The sequence below is a fragment of the Lethenteron reissneri genome, chromosome 27, assembly GCF_015708825.2.
Source record: "Lethenteron reissneri isolate LAM-NWPU_2019-01 chromosome 27, ASM1570882v1, whole genome shotgun sequence".
Classification (NCBI taxonomy): Eukaryota; Metazoa; Chordata; class Hyperoartia; order Petromyzontiformes; family Petromyzontidae; genus Lethenteron; species Lethenteron reissneri.
This window is the reverse complement of record NC_083805.1, coordinates 8,004,776-8,020,065: the sequence shown is the minus strand read 5'-3', so window position 1 is coordinate 8,020,065 and position 15,290 is coordinate 8,004,776.

Genomic DNA, 15,290 nt, shown 5'->3' with positions numbered 1-15,290 from the left:
TCACCATCACGTCCCCCTTTCTCCGTGGGCACCTGGCCTCGGGCTTGTCGTCCGTGCTCTGTCCCGGGCTCGTGTTTAATAGTAAAAAGATAATTATGAAGAAGAAGAATAAGAAAAAAAAATTGGCAACTGGCACCGGGGCAAGCGTGGGAGGAGCGGGTCGCGAGAGGCCCAATATTCGGCACTGCGCTCGCTCCATCACTGGAATGTGATGGTCCGACTCCCACCCATCGCCTTCCTCCTCCACCCCCTTCAACGCCAACCGACACTGACTGCCCGGCACGGTCAAGTACAGAATTGTAATTGTGGAATGCCTTTGATGTTGTCTGCCGGCCGAGTCGCCCTTGAAAGAGAGCTTCCTAGCTCAACGCGACCTCCGATTATCACGGTTGGGCTACGTACGGTGCGAAAGAAGTTCAACATGCTCGGGAAATAAACTTCTGACTCTGTCAAACAGCTTCCATGATTGACGCGGCGCGGGGAGATCTTTGTCCAGAAATGGATTGACAAAAAGCTTTACGTTATTATGGTTGTTGTTGTTATTACACTTATTTACTCTAAACTCCTGGAAAAAAAAGTGGTAAAAAACTGGAAAGATCATATGGAAGAATGGGGAGGAGGAGCCATTGGTTTCAGAGTGGAGCACACTAGCCAACCAGAATTTATCATGGGACCTTGTTTGCCAGTATCAAACTATGAAAAAGAAGAATAGGTTTTACCCTTTTGTGAAAACAAAACAGGTGTTAATATGTTAAAAACACCTTTTTCAAGCAATCAAGTCCGCGTTAACCACACGTACTTGTGACAAAGTTGCATACAAACACGCTCTGAAAATATAATTTCAAAAATGCATTGTCTTTGAAACCAATTGGCCTACACCATTTATTTCACACTCTCTAGCCCTTATCTACTGACTAGCCTACCAGTCACGAGAATAAGCCTTCTCGTGGACACTTAAATCCAACAATATAGCAACGCAGGCGATACAGCCCCTCCATTTATATGCATCTCCGCGTAAAATTAAAGTTTCCTTTCCACAGCTCATTGGCCCCAGGGCTACTCTGGGAGTGCACAGTTCCAACAGCATTGGCCAACTACAATAACGGCCTGGACTGCTTCTCTCTCTCCCTCTTTTATTGGTTCCACAATGAGATCATTCACCAGGGCACTATTTTTCGTCGAATTTTCCACTTTTCAGCAATGTTGTTGTTGTTGTTAACAGTACAGTGGTTAGATCGCGTGACTCAAAATCCCAGTTGATCTCGGTTGCGAGTTTGAACCCCAGTTGAGGTCGACTCGACAACGTCACCCCTCTCAGGGGCCAGATGAAACGAGCACTGCCTATCCTGTGGATTGACTTTCCCCTCCCCCCACCAGAGAGAAATGTGAAGATTGACACCATTACATCATCGTGATGAACAGGAAACAGGCCGCCACCACCGCGCGTGGCTAACCGTGACAATCGTCCTGGATTCTAGATTTGAAGCAATCGTGACTGCAAGGATTCATATTCTTAGGTTTTTTTCGGTAAAGTCACGTAGCTTGTGTTGCCTCCGAAACGTCGTGATTTTTATTTTATTTTTATTTTACTTTTATTAATTTTAATTTTTTACCTACGTGACTTTACCGAAAAAACCTAAGAATATGAATCGTCCTGGATCTTTAACGAGGCATTATCTGGTACTCAAATGACACCGCAATGGCTCAGGTTCGCACGATAATTGAAACTCATGGGGTACCACGTGGTCCCATAGGTCCCCGGCTCTCGCGTAAACATGATATTATAATGTAAACAAAAACGCTGATCTTTTTCACCAATGCGTTTTGAAGGATGGTGGCAAGTGTTTGTCTTGTTAAACGATGCCTTTAAAACTGAAAACTACTTACCTGCAGTACCTCTATTTAAATACACTATCGAAAAAATAATTTACACCCCTCTGTCAATCATCGTGTTTCTCAGTGTGGATTTGTGAACGCACTTTGTAAACAGTACATAGAATAGTACGCGTTTTCAATGCGCTGTTCATATTGTAACAAGCGTTAACACAAATGTTACTCTACAGATTAGTGGGTCGCCGCTCCTCTTATCCGCATTGATACGAGCGGTATGTGGGGACTATGGCTTAACCACAAAAAAACTATCTGCACAGATGCAAACGGACAATCGAAGTGTTATCAAACAGGAGGAATTAACGGTGCAACGCAGCTCATTTATTAAACATCTGCAGGTAATAGGATTGTCATCGATTGATCCTGGCTGCAGACATTGGTAGGTCACAAATAATAATGAAGATAAGAAAGCAGTTTCACTGTATTATGCATACCGTGATGACAAATAAAGGACTTAAGTCGTTTATGCAGTTTGAGCAGCTTTGGATAAGACTCATGATCCTGCCCATACCCGAGCATGGAGTGCAGCATTCGCTTGTTCAGCTCTTCTGCGCATTCGTCCTCGCTGCTGCGCTTGGACACGACGTGACAACAGCAGAATGATCCGCGCCAGGCGGGTCGCGGCGTTCATGTGCGCGGTGGGACGGAGTCGCCAAAAATACATTAATCAATTTAAAGCTTTCGTGACTGCAGGGATTCATCTTCTTGGTTCTGTCGGTAAATTCACGTAGAATGGAAAGAATACAATAATAAAAATAAAACATAATTATTTTACTATGTAATAAAATAATAAAAATAAAACATACTTATTTTATTATGTTTTATTTATATTATTTTATTATTTCCATTCTACGTGACTTTACCGAAAGAACCAAGAAGATACATTAATCAATTACGATTTTTACTTTCGTTTATTCGGGACCCCGGGGTCCCGCCATGAGGTTCAATTGCTGTGCGCGCATCTCATCGTTTTTCAAAAGTTTGCACGCAAACAAAAACACCGTTACGATCATGTGCCCTGCGAAAAGGCGTGCAGCAGCAGCAGCATTCACGTGGCGCCGTTAATTCGAACGGACTTAAAATTAAGCAAATAAAAATAAAATAATATAATATAACTTTTATAAATTTAAATTTTTTACCTACGTGACTTTACCGAAAAAACCCAAGAATATGAATCCTTGCAGTCACGAAAGCTTCAAATCTAGAATTTAAAATTAAGCAATTGCAAAGTCATGAAAATAAACATAGTTTACTAAGTAGCCTGTAATGCTCCGCTTTCAAGTTCAGCTTCCAATCAAAGTAAACAAACAGATTATCCTTTCGTGGACAATTGCCAGGGCTAAATGCCCACTCGTAAGCTCAGGTTACTTTTTTTTAGCAGAACAAGCGGACGACGACTCAAGAATACCGACGCGTAACGAAAGTGTTGACATTTGTTTCGGCTTGGTTGCAGGGCTGTCGGGCAATGCAGACACCGCAGGTGCATGCGGCTGCTCCGCGTGGAGACACAGCCAGGCGCGGGGTGATGATTCGGGAACGCCTCCCTTATTCACTCGCATCTGCTTTGACATTTATCGCGGCATCCACACAAGCACGACGATGAATGATTCGAAGGTTCCGATCAGGGCAACGGTTCCCCCGGAGAAAGAAGAAGGAGAGATCTGAGTCGAACAGACCAAACGCTTTAAAGGGGGCGTTACAGAGGCTGTTGTCTACACGCGATATGGGTGAATGCAACTTTACGTCTTTATAAAAGGCGTGTGAAGTTGTCGTCGTTTGTACTCGTGTGCGTCCTGCTGCCTTGCCGCGACCAAGAATTGTCCCGAAGATAGCGATGGGTGCTTGACTCTTTGTCAGCTGAAGTCTCAACAGATCTGCATTCTCTCTGGCTACGCCACTTTACCACCACGTACTAAAAACATATTCGTGGAAGTGGCCAAACACCAACAATTTCTAGGCTCTTTACGCGACAGAGATGATCGCGACTCCGCGTGGCTCTCCAGCAAACATTTAATGGAGTTCATATTCTACGGTGCTTTCGGTAAAGTCACGTAGATGTATATTTTTTTACAATAAAATAAAACAAAATAAAGTGAATAGTAATATCACGACGTTTCGATCGCAACACAAGCGGTCGTCATCAGGAACAGGGAGGTTAGCCTCCGAGGGCAAGCTGCTTATAAAGGTTTAGAGATGGGCGGAGCAGCTAATGTTAATGTAGGATATGTTTTAAGTCAGAATTAATGGCGTTCTTTGTTATTAATATTATCGCCGTCATCATCATCACCATCACGACTGCAATGCAGCGTTAAAGATGATTGTGGCTACCTGGAGCGTGCACGACTTCTTGACTTGTGGTGAGTGGGTGTGGTTAGTGGGTGGGTGTGGTGAGTGGGTGAGTGAGTGGGTGATTGGGTGGATGTGGTGAGTGGGTGAGTGGGTGGATGAGTGGGTGAGTGGTTGAGTGGGTGAGTGAGTGGGTGTGGTGAGTGGGTGGGTGTGGTGAGTGGGTGGGTGTGGTGAGTGGGTGTGTTGAGTGGGTGTGGTGAGTGGGTGGGTGGGTGGGTCTGGTGAGTGGGTGGATGTGGTGAGTGGGTGGGTGTGTTGAGTGGGTGTGGTGAGTGGGTGGGTCTGGTGAGTGGGTGGGTGTGGTGAGTGGGTGGGTGGGTGAGTAGGTGGGTGTGGTGAGTGGTTGAGTGGGTGAGTGGGTGGATGGATGTGGTGAGTGGTTGTGTTGAGTGGGTGTGGTGAGTGGGTGGATGTGGTGAGTGGGTGGGTGTAGTGAGTGGTTGAGTGGGTGAGTGGTTGAGTGGGTGAGTGAGTGGGTGTGGTGAGTGGGTGGGTGTGGTGAGTGGGTGTGTTGAGTGGGTGTGGTGAGTGGGTGGGTGGGTGGGTCTGGTGAGTGGGTGGATGTGGTGAGTGGGTGGGTGTGTTGAGTGGGTGTGGTGAGTGGGTGGGTGGGTGGGTCTGGTGAGTGGGTGAGTGTGGTGAGTGGGTGAGTGGGTGAGTGAGTGGGTGGATGTGGTGAGTGGGTGTGTTGAGTGGGTGTGGTGAGTGGGTGGGTGTGGTGAGTGGGTGGGTGTGGTGAGTGGTTGAGTGGGTGAGTGAGTGGGTGGATGTGGTGAGTGGGTATGTTGAGTGGGTGTGGTGAGTGGGTGGATGTGGTGAGTGGGTGGGTGTGGTGAGTGGGTGTGGTGAGTGGGTGGGTGTGGTGAGTGGGTGAGTGGGTGGGTCTGGTGAGTGGGTGAGTGGGTGGGTCTGGTGAGTGGGTGGGTGTGGTGAGTGGGTGTGTTGAGTGGGTGTGGTGAGTGGGTGGATGTGGTGAGTGGGTGGGTGTGGTGAGTGGGTGTGGTGAGTGGGTGGGTGTGGTGAGTGGGTGGATGTGGTGAGTGGGTGTGTTGAGTGGGTGTGGTGAGTGGGTGGGTGTGGTGAGTGGGTGGGGGTAGTGAGTGAGTGGGTGGGTGTGGTGATGGTGGGGAGCGGTCGTCTAACGGTTAGCGCGCTGCGCTACGAACCCGGCTACACGAGTTCGATTCCCGTTCACGGCCAACACCCACTGACGATTATCTGAACCGGTCCTGGGCCTCTCCCCTAGGTCGACTCAGCCTCAAATGAGTACCTGGTGCAGTGTGTAGTAAACATCGCCACTAGGGAGACAAAGGCAGCCGGGCGTGGTTACTGGCCACCCACCCCCTCCGTGTGCCGTGCCGGCCTTTATAGGTGCTCGCTAACAGCACTTGCCCCTACAGTCTGTTTCCCGGGGGATCTTTGTCTTTTTTGGCGACTTGAGCCCCACCGCCTCTCGCCACGGGGCCCTCCTGTGTCAGTGACCCACAAAACGAAGTGATGCGAACTGGCCCCGGGGCTCGCACGTTCCTCGACCGCTGTTCACGAGCGCCCCCAGCAAAGCAAAACAAAACAACAACAACAAAAGCCCCCGATAATTCTGAGCGACGTGTGCACACGCGTGCGCTTTGGCAGGCGTGCGCGCTAACGCAATCGGACGAGCGTCTAAACAGCCCGTGTGCATGAACCCTCGTGGGGACGGGTGAAACCTGTCACAGTCTGCACGAGTTGCGGAAGATCGCCCCCCCCCCCAACACCTTGACAGACTCTTTGACAACGGCACGCCAGGGGGTGGGTGGCCAGTACCACGCCCGCCCGTCCGCCTTTGTCTCCCTAGTTGCGATGTTGACACGACGCACAAGGTATTGTACTCATTTAGTTATTAGTTCATTTATAAGGTATAGCCCTGTGAGCCATTCGGCTCTTGAATCGGGTGCAACCGCAACAAACAAAAAACAAAAACATGAACAAAACACATCTTAAAGTGAATATGTGACTAAATGCAAACAGAAAATCCAAGAAAAGACAGCAAAATATTGCAGAAAAAACACCGTACACCAACGCTGTATGCAAAAATCGAGTCGACCACGGACCGGTTCAGATAATAATCGTCACTGGTGTTGGTGGGCGTGAGTGGGAATCGAACTCGGGTCGCCAGGTTAGTAGCGCGTTAACATTTCGACAGGATCGATCCCACTAGCAGTCTGGACAAAGGCACAGACGCCTTTAAAATTAGATGGCGCTTGAAAACACAACAAACACACAAACATAGCTTCCCTGTCATTGTTTTTTTTCTTCAACGTACAATATGGGATCTCTGTACAATGTTATTTTACCACCCTCTTAATTATTAATATAATATGATTGAATGAAAATAACAAGTAACATGATGTTAATGATAAAAAACAACGTCAATAGAAAACAGAAAAGCCTCACATAGCCTCCAAGACAATGTTTCAGGAGAGTCCCGTGCGTGGGCTGTTCGACCATGTTTGACTACTTACCCGAATCTGAATGACGCTGTCTTTCCGACAGACCTGTTCTTCACCTGAGGACGGCTGCTTGTGTTGTGGCCGAAACGTCGTGAGAATTGTATTTTATTATGTTGTATTTTTATTATTTTATTATTTCCCTTCTACGCGACTTTACCGAAAGAACCAAGAAGATGAATCCCTGCAGTCACGAAAGCTTTAAATCGAAATTTACTTACCCAAATGGTTGGCACGTGGGTCGTGGCAACTGGAGTTCCCGGAGACAACCCACGCATACGAGGGGGTGATATTCAACACTCATCTCCTGCCCACCATACAGCCCAAGCCTGCAACACCATGCACGCCTCGGTGGGAATCCATCCACGTTGTAATCAGGCTTAGACCAGCTTAGCTTCCGAGATCTAAAGCAATTGAGCTCATTCAGGGGTGATTTGGCCTCAAATATGCTGCATTGCAAAACGAACTGTGATGGATCACGTGCAATAACGTCACACCGTCACATCAATCACAGAATTCACTTTGAGTCACAATTACTCAGGAAAACCAGTGCGTTTCACCATTACTCGCATGACAAAGGGTAAACCATCCACCACATTCTTCGTGGCATTTTACTTGTTCATTATCCGATATGATACGACCTGTAACAAAGAGAACAGACATCATAAACCATGACCGATCCACGGCTGAATGAAGGCCTCTCTCTGCAAGCCGTCACCGTCTCTCACGATGCCGCCAAGAATCTATCCACCGAGCACCTGCAGCACACGTGCTGGTTGAACAAACACGGGTAAACCGAACACGACCTGAAGCTTAAACGGTGGGTGACCGGCATATTGTGGATATCCTGTACACCACCTGCATGTCAATGGCAACACAAAGGCCACGCTTAGTAAGTAGAACGCTTTCCGGAACAGCCGAGTGTTTTAACGGCAAGCACTCGTGGTCAAGGTACGCCTTACAAAAGTGAAGCCTATAAGGCTCATTTGCTAAACTTTCATTCAATGTCTGCTCGGATAATATCCTCCTTTTACAACCTTGCGCCACAATATTGTAAGACTGCATCACGGAAGTGCCATTTTTTTGTTCAACTATAAACTTGTTTTTATTTGACCAGATAAGGCCCACTGAACTATATAGATATTTTTTGCAGAAGCGACCTGGTCACAAATCATACAAATGATAGCTCAACGAAGTGCCTTATCACGTGTAAATTTATAGTAGCATGCAGCGAAGCACTCTAAACGCGTGTTGATTCGAAAATGTGGAAGGGGGAAAACCGGAGGACGCCAGAGAAAAGTCCACGTGACCACGGGAACAGAGAGAGACCACGCAAAATCCAACGAAACAGGCGTCGTCAGTGGTGGGGTTCGAACGACCTCCTGTACACCAGGCGAGGTCGTTCAAATCTCGCCACCGTGCCGTAAGCCAAGCGAATTGCATCCAAAGTTTTTCAGCGCTCATGCGCAAGTTGTCATTTAAATAGCTGTCTTCGATGACCATGGAAACAAACAGGTGGTATAGGCTGCTTGTGGGGCTCCGTCATAGGCAGAATAGGGCAGTGTATCGATATCCATTGTAATGCTCCCACCATCGATGCACTGCCTTCACCAACCCGTGCTGAAGTATGGTTAAATAATCTCGCGATCCGTATGATGTGGAGCCCCTGATCCATCAGTGTATCACTAGCGAATGCAGAAATAACACATGTTAATTACAAATATGAATCAACAAGTGCGTGTGTTTTATTGTCACTTCAGATTAAAGGATGACCCTGACGTTCCGGTTATTGTGCCTTCTCCAGGACATATATCATTTGGATGTTGTGTGATGTTTTAAATTCTCTGTATGCATATCAGAATTGATGCATAATGTGGGGTATGATGACGAGTGCTAATTCGTGTTAAATCAGTTCGTTTTTCACCTTCTTATTCAAAGTCAACAAGCCAAATTAATACGTCTACTTTAGCTTTCCACGTAACATTACTATAAAGTATTATATTACGTACCAAGGGTTGACGAAACAAACCCTTTGCATCTTGCAAAGATTTTACCATGTTAACTACAGTACGCATTTTTGTAAAAATCAAAAACGAATCTTGATTTGAAGCTTTCGTGACTGCAGGAATCCATACTCGTTGGTTCTTTCGGTAGAGTCACGTAGGTATAAAATAAATAAATCACGACGTTTCAGGCGCAACACACCTGATGATGGACGCTTGTGTTGCGCCCGAAACGTCGTTATTTATTTTATACCTACGTGCCTTTACCGAAATAACCAAAGAGTATCTAAAACTAATGTTTATTGTATGAGAGAATGACTTGATACAGCTGCATTTGCTTGCATATTTTAATAATTCACAACGTAAAAAAAATGCACTATCATTTTTCCTGTACTGACTCCCAGTTGGATTAGTTCTGTTCCTATTAAAACTATGTAAGAGCCCATTGGTGAGATCCGGATCTCGTTTGCAAGATCGACTGCAAGGGAATCACTTTTAAGTACCGCATCTATGCGAGAAGACAATAAATAGGAAAGTTTATATCGTTCGAGTAGTCTCTTCAGAATCACCACTACCAACAAAAAGGTGAATTTAATCATTTGTGGAAAAATCCTTGGACGTCAAATTAAAAAAAAATAACTTTTGAGAATGTGAATACATCTACAGCGACAATTGAACCTAACCAAAGTTTTGTATAGTTTTTTAACAATGGGCTGTCAAAATATATATATAATTGGCCGAGATAACTTGAGCTTCATTGCGTTTCTGGGATGCTGCGATATGCTGGCATTGAGGACACATAGCTCCCTCTGGTGTTCATTGGAGACATTTGCTGTGGTCGGAAATTGCTCACGAACTTATATGCAATAAACATCAATATTTTAGTCCACAATTAAGATTTTGAGTAGCACAATGAATCTAAAAATATGTGGACAATTAAGCGAATGTGTGAAAGGTTAATAGTATACAGATACATAGATATTAATTATCTGAATAAATCACTGGGTTGGAACAGTGTATCTACCAGAACTGAGCAGCTTGGTGAAGAATGGTCAAACAAGACAACATTAAGGAAATATGCATCTAGCAGTGGACTAATTATTTTAGCAGTACATTATTATCAGTTATTAAATACAGTTCACCAATTTTACTTTCAATATTGAGCTTCAAATTATTGCATGCTGCATTGCACATGAATTAAATTTATCAACAATGTTAACGTTTATCTCGTAATCATATACTTTACATGTTAACGTACACTTTGTGTTCGGTGTCACGGCAACATTTAAAAATGAGTATATCTTAAGCTCGTCGTTGAATGAACCATGGAAAAGACAAACCGAAATTGATTGACAGGTGTGTGTTTACACAACGGTGCACACTATTTTATTTGCTCACTGATAGATTGGTTATCTAAGATTGTTCCGTAAAAAGTAGGGTTAGCAAGCGCTGATATCTCTCGTGTTATATACAACAGAGAAAGCACAATCACACAGTTTTGTAATCATGTGTATGCTCTGTGAACAAAAGCCATCGCAGAGTGTGTTACGTTTTCGTGTGTGTACACAACGGTGCACACTATTTTATTTGCTCACTGATAGATTGGTTATCTAAGATTGTTCCGTAACAAGTAGGGTTAGCAAGCGCTGATATCTCTCGTGTTATGTGCAACAGAGAAAGCACAATAACACAGTTTTGTAATCATGTGTATGCTCTGTGAACAAGAGCCATCGCAGAGTGTGTTACGTTTTCGTGTGTGAATACTTGCTTCTCTTTCTGTCCGTCAATACATTTCGGACATACGAGAGCACGTACATTTTCCTATCCACGTTCACCGTTTTAATGTTCAATGAAAATACGTTCACCATTCAGAATTATTGTCGGGCATATTCGCCAGATGAGGCTGGTTGTAATCACCAGCGAAACGTCGTAATTCAATGGTGAATGTTGTGGGTTTACTTTGCAATGCACCGCTGTGCTGAAGTCGTAACTTATTTGCACGTTTTGTTTACGTGACAAACCTTACTGAATTGCTGCGTCGGATGGTGGTGGGTTAACAATTTATCTTTACACAATCTAACCCCAAAACCTGTATTATTGGTCGCGAAAGCCTATGTGTTAAACAATATACTTTTATTTTATTTTTCCTATCTACGTGGCTTTACCGAAAGACCCAAAGAATATGAATTCCTGCAGTCGCGAAAGCTTTAAGTCACGTATTTAATATACTTTTAAGTTCATTCTTTATTTTCTACATTTATTCTTCAAAGATGTAAAAATACCTTCAATGCACCTCATCAGATCACAGAAGTACTGTTGTCAAGGAGGATTTTAAAGTAGAGCCTGGTTAATGTTTGCATGTACGACTGCCTGGGAGTACTGTAACAAGTGTGGGCTGTGAGGTGACCAGGAGATGGCAGTACAGCAGGGAATTTAATCATCTGTGCAGCCCTTTCGGCGTTTTCCTGTTGGGTGGATTGTTTGCAGGTACTCTGGTTTCCTCTCTCATTAATGGAATTGGCCAAACATCCCACGAGTCTCAAGGCTTTCCTGAATAAACGAAGGGCATTATTTATTCATAGGAGACATCTTTCCTTTCTACAAAAGTTTGCAAGTAAATTATTAAATATGTTCACTTCTTCCATACAGATAAAGGTTATGTTATGAGACATCTCCTTTACCAGTGGCAAAATATAGTAATAGGTTTTTACCCTTTTAACTGGTATAAAATCTGACACCTTATACAAGGCATCATGTTTGCAATAACCTCAACACAAGAAATCAAAATGCAAACAAAAAGAAACAACTCTGATGATGCTAATGAATTGCACTGTCCCTGAAGTTGATTGGTCCACACCCGAGACAGCTTTCTTTAGAGCCTAGTCTCCATTGGTGTATCTTTTTGTTTGCATTTTGACTTCTTGTGTTGAGGTTATTGCAAACATGATGCCTTGTATAAAGGTGTCAGATTTTGTACCAGTTTAAAGGGTAAAAACCTATTACTAAAGGTTATGTTGTTAAACACTTTTTTAGCTAGAGGGTGTACTATCAAACAATTTATTCGTAAATATCTTAAACGTGTTACGTAATTAACATTCCCCATTAACCCATGTTACACATATGACTACAAAGTAAAGTACTTTGTACACTATTCCTGGAATTCATGCGAGGCTTTGCACAACATCAAGATGTCTTCATGGACAAAGCCGTAGATGCAATCACCTTGTCAGCGCTTTCTACCCCGCTGCCAGATCCTGCAGCTGCTGTAGAGTGTATACAAAACCATCTGCCAGGGTTACCTGCCATGGTGGCGAGGTTTAATTACCTTGTATGCAGGAGGGCCCTGATTCGATCCTGACCCTGACGCCTATATATTTGGAGTTTAAATGTTCCCTCCACGTTTCGAAATATAAATGGCCACGTGATAAGCCACACCGTTGAGCTATTATTTGTGGCCAGGTCGCTTATGAAAAAAAAGCTTATATAGATCAGTGGGCCTTACCTGGTCAAATAAAATTATTTTAAAAATCATAATTTTAATAGTTCATCTTGTCTTAGGTCTTCCCCTCGGTTTCCAGACTCGTGGGGACCATCATGCTGCACAACATGGACCCAGAAATGCGGGCCAGAAAAACAAGTCATCTAAAATAACCGTAAAATTCCCAACGTGAGTGATGTTATGATTGAGAGGTGTATTAGATGTCTGAGAGTTTAAACAGCATAACGTGGACTTTCCATGAGGTGGGATTCCCACACATACACACGTCTGAAAGAAATCCAAAATTGCAAAACTTAATTTTTGGCTCAGTTCTCCGACCTAAGTGTTCTGTGATAGTGTGCACGGTTTCCATTGACGTCAGGTGAGCCAAGATTAATAGACACATTACAATATTTAAAAAGTTGGTTTGAATTACGATAGCGAGCTGATTTCACGACAAACAAGGGACGAACATGACGAAACCTCGACAACAACAAAAATTTGCATGACGTATGCTGGAATTTATAGTTGTGGCTGGATTTTTTTTTACTCTTAGTATTCCCTCTGCGTGATTTTACTTGATCAGATATGAGAAGCCGCATATGAACGATGTGTATAAATGTTGATATAACCATTATACCTTGCAAGTATAAATATATGGATCTGTGAATTGATTACACAATGTATGTAAATGGCAGTAAAGCATATGTATAAATTATAATCAGAAATACACATTTTAAAATGTGTCTCTACGATGCTGTACAGTATTGGAACTTTTAAGAGTGATATGTTAAAAGTATGTTTAAACAACATCTTGAAGAGCATAGGAGGCCAGTTCTATGTGTAGGAAGTTGGCTCTCTGTGAAAACAATTTAAAGTCCATTCTTTAAAATATGGCTATGAGTTCCATAAATACATAAAATTTACCCGCAGGAAATGCCTTATTATATTAAAAACAATTATTATTACTGTAATATATATAAAACATTATAAGAAAGTACATATGTAACAATTATATAATAGTGTATAACAGTAATTGGCCGGAGACGTTGGAAACCATCTGATCACAGCATCTTTGTGGTTAACAATTCAAAGAAATCCAAAGAGGCATATTTTCCAGGAAATTCTTTCAACAAAATGTGCATTATTTAAATGGTAAATGTCGGAAAGCGAACCCTTTTTTTGTTAACGAAGATAGACAACCTTCCTTTAACAAAGTCTCTGTTTTAACTTTTATTTTATACAATCTACAAGTACCATAGTGCATTGCTAATTCGTGAGTCATGGTTGAGTGATACAGTGGAATATTTTCTTCACTTAAGCTGCCTCAAATCTGTAGCATTAAGGATGGTAATAACCCCCGAGGCATCAATGAGAATATTATTTTTTAAATATTTATGCTTATACTACAGTATATGCTAATGGAAAGCAACTACAGCAGAACACATGGGCATATGCACTTTGGGTGTAACGAATTCACATGTTAATATCGATGTTTAAGTTCACAATACTTGCACTGAATTGCACCTCTAAGAATCAATGGGGTTTTTTTACGTGCACGCTGTAACGAGTTTACGTGATTTAGCCAGCCACGAAAGGTGTCTACATTTTCCACAATGTTAAAATAAGGAATTGATTCCTGAATCAAATCAAAACCATGTGCAGCGACAATTCATTGAATCGCGTGGGAAATTAATCATTACGACCCAGTATTTCACATGTGCGGTGTGTAAAACCCGTGAAATTCACAGCATCCCAGCTTGAGAAAATCCATGCTCGAGTCCGACCTGTAGCGGGAGACTTCAATGCAAACGTAGCTAAAACAAGCAGGGACGAGAGGGTTATGGGTAAATGTTGCATCGGAGAGTGAAACGAGAGAGGAGAGTGTCCAATGGAGTTTGCACCCAGCAGAAATGCGGAGGTCACGAACACCTTTTGTCAAATCAAGTAGAGAAAATGGACACTATCCAAAGTTGAGATATTAGAAATGAAATTGACCATTGCCCTTGTACACACACATCTGTTGGATATGCTTGTGGAGACAACACGCAGAGGGTGGGAATGTTACAATCAGTGGTATTCCCTGTCTATTCCAGTGCTCGTGAGCCGATAAGGGTGAAGTACATGATTTCCCTATCCGATTCACATTTCTTACACATTTTATCACAGTCTTAATGATTACCGTACTGTAGTTGGAAAATGTTGTCACGAAGCGAGGTTAGATGGCAGAGCTTAACTCCTGTTTTGGGTGTCTAAGCGTTTCATAAGGCTAATTTCCACATCAAGGTATTAAACCGGAGTGTCGTTTTGATCCTGGTGAAAGCCCTCGTCATGAGGTGCAAGTCAATCGCTGACACACTTAAACCACGAGCCCAATACCCAGCAGCTGTGGATCCACAAGCCACGGCGTTAAGTGTGAAGGACCAGGAGGTTTGATAATTGTTTTTTTACCCTTTTATCTGGCAACAAAACTGACACCGTTTTTTACAAGAAGTCATGTTTGCATAGACCACAATACCTGCAGTCATAATGCAAACAAAAAACATAACTCTCATAATGTATGCACTGTCCTTGAAGTTGATTAGTCCACACCCGAGACAGCTTTCCTTAGAACCTAGTCTCACATGGTGTTGGACCAGATGACGCCAAAAGGCGCACAACTCAAAGACAATGCACCATCAGAGTATGAGAGCTTGGGGTAAGCGTTTAAAAATAAGGTGTCAGTTTTGTTGCCAGATAAAAGGGTAAAAAAACAATTAACATATTTTTCTACTGGCAAATGAGGTTCCAATGGTGACCAGGAGGTTGTTGCAAATCAAAGGGCGTAAACACGATGCGCCTTAGATGGGAAATGAACGAGTCCAGGTTGTGACCGTGGCGCGACATCTCAGACCGTGCAACACATCGTCAACGACTGCCCCAATCAGATCATTCAATGACGATCTGAAACATATCCACACGGCTACTCCTGAAAGCAGTCGAGTGGATATGAAATCTCGACATCAATTTTTCATCTGTTGCAATCCACAACAATGCCATACCAAAGAATAAGAAGTGGCAATCTTTTCCCATGGAGAGTTAACA